The sequence below is a fragment of the Meleagris gallopavo genome, chromosome 4 (assembly GCF_000146605.3).
Source record: "Meleagris gallopavo isolate NT-WF06-2002-E0010 breed Aviagen turkey brand Nicholas breeding stock chromosome 4, Turkey_5.1, whole genome shotgun sequence".
In the NCBI taxonomy this organism is placed as follows: Eukaryota; Metazoa; Chordata; class Aves; order Galliformes; family Phasianidae; genus Meleagris; species Meleagris gallopavo.
This window is the reverse complement of record NC_015014.2, coordinates 9,972,485-9,975,005: the sequence shown is the minus strand read 5'-3', so window position 1 is coordinate 9,975,005 and position 2,521 is coordinate 9,972,485.

Sequence of the window (2,521 nt, the reverse complement as noted above, 5' to 3'; positions counted from 1 at the left end):
TAAGAGGCAGCGAGGGTTTGATTAGGTTGTTGCAAAAGGGAAAGCAGCTTCCGAGAGATGATCTCTGCATAACAGCCTTATTTTTCTTCTATCCCTATTCTTCCTTCTCTTGGCTCCTATGCTGAAACTGTTATTATGGCAATAATAGGCATTTATGCTGTTTATGCTATCACCCAAATGTGTGACTTGGTTAGCGTGCTTGCAACCTGACAATACTGCAGTTTTGTTTATGGCAACTAATGGCTGGGAGAAGGCACAGAAGGGAGGGACACTACATTACATTAAGGCTGCAACTAAATCTGAGCATGCTGCTGTGTTCCTCATTCACCGGGGATAGAAGATCAGTTGCTTTCTCTCTCAGCTTATCTCTCTGAGCGCCTTTTTGGATTTTGCTTGAAAACCCAATGAGGAGGCATTGAGAACAGTCAAAGTGGCATATATGGTCATTGCATTTCGTCTTAAAAGAGTGAAATCTGCATGCTTGCGCTGTGAAGCAATAAATACACACAGGCTGAGAGTGTTGATGGACTTGGATTAAAAAATGATACAAGGGAACCAAGGCAGGCTTTATTTATTTCAGATTTCTAAAATGCTCTCTAAATATTTCCTTCAGTCTCTATGCTATCACTTTACGTGGCCTCAAACTGAGCCAAAGGTAGCATTTTCCCCTTTGCGGGCATTTAAAAACCTTACCAATATTTCTGAACAGCCAGAAATATAATTACAATATACATTTCAGTCCAGCCACCAGGTGCAGTAGATTTTGTTTGTCTAAATCCAACATCCTCACTAAAAGTAAATATACCTGCATATCAGAGATCTCAGACAACTGTGTTGTCTGGTTCTTGCGGGTTTGTTTTTCTCTTGGCTTTAGAGGTTTTACTTGATCAGTAAATAGAGGAACTTCAGGAACGTGGTTTTTGTTTTATTGATATATACACGTAGAGATTTGACTGCCTGTATGGTACCACAGAACATGATAAATACTTTTCCTACGTGTACTACCTGATCTCATAGCTGAGAAAACAGAATAAACAAAATGTCAGAAGAGAAAAAAGCTAGATGCTGTGTCTCTGATCAGCAGCTGTAGATTTAAGTTTGAAGAAGTATTTTGACAATTTTCCAGACATTTTAGCCTTTTTATTGTTACACTTCTTGTATTTCCTTTGTTAACAATACTGCAGTGGTAGATGGATTAATCCAACTACCATTTCCAAACAGCAGACCTGTTTGCTAGTCTTCTGTACACTGTTCCTCTTAGAAATCCTAACGTAAAGTGAATAAATGCCTCAGCACATATGAAAGTACATTACATGGTGAAAAACATAAACTTGGCATCTAAACCAGTGCTATCCTGGTTTAGATACTCTTTTATGTTATCCTATCTTTTAGTATTCCTTTTTCCAACCTTATTTACAGAAATAGTACACAGAGATTTAAAGCATCCTATTGCATTTTATACTAGGTGTAACAGCACAGTAACTGTCAGCCTACAATCAGATGGAGGAATTCCTTGATAAGACTACTGTAATTGCTTTCATCTTTCATCTCCCTTGTTTACAGTGACATTTTTCAAAAGGAAAATACGATGCACCAGAATGTATCTGGCAAGAAATGGAAGTTGGTATTGCTAGTGCTGTTGAGGTACTAAACATCAGTGCTAACTGAAGGAGTGGGTCACCTCGAAGAACATCAGATCTCATTGTGCTTCTTTGTTCTTGCTCCCTTTTTGGCTGCATTATCTCTGCAATCATATCACTTTCCCAAATTTTGATTTGATTGTCTTTAGTGCCAATCATACAAAATTTCAACCTACGAGAAAAATAAACATCTGAACAGTGAATGGCAAAAAGCCTTGAAATACTTACGCCTTTCTGCATAAAACCTGATATCAGGTCCCCTTGCTTTCTAAATTTGATATGAAAATGAGTATGACAAGAAATGTATTTCTATGGATGTAATGAAGAGAAGTGGCATTCAACAGTGCATTCTGAAATAAAGCACCCGTGAAAGCACATGATTGACTCAAGTCCTTGGAGACTCATTACTAGTTGCAATTCCACAGTTTGTCCTTGTGGACCACCGCCCTATCCTCACTGATAACTGTTGAATACTTTAATCCCAGCCCTAATGAGAAAGAAGAAAATGAATGACTGGCCTGGAAGTAACGTTGTGACGTAAATGTTGCCTAGTGTAGATGTTTCTTCTCAAGCTAGTGTCCCATGCAAGTTAATTCTATTCTTCAAGCCACAAGGGACATTAGCCAATATTTTGCGGGCAAGCTAGAGCTCATTCTGATGTACTCTGAGTGTGGCTAAGGTGAAGCAGTTGTGACTGAAGGAAACTTTAAACTCATTATTTCTGCCATACAATAAATATTTGGAAAAAAAAAACAACCAATCCTCTCCTCTGGAGGACTAAAGGAGAATTTATCTGCAAAAATTTAATATGCAAACCCAGGATGTCATGCATTTCATGTATGGATTTGTTTGTTTGTTTGTTTGCCTTTACTTCCCCCCCC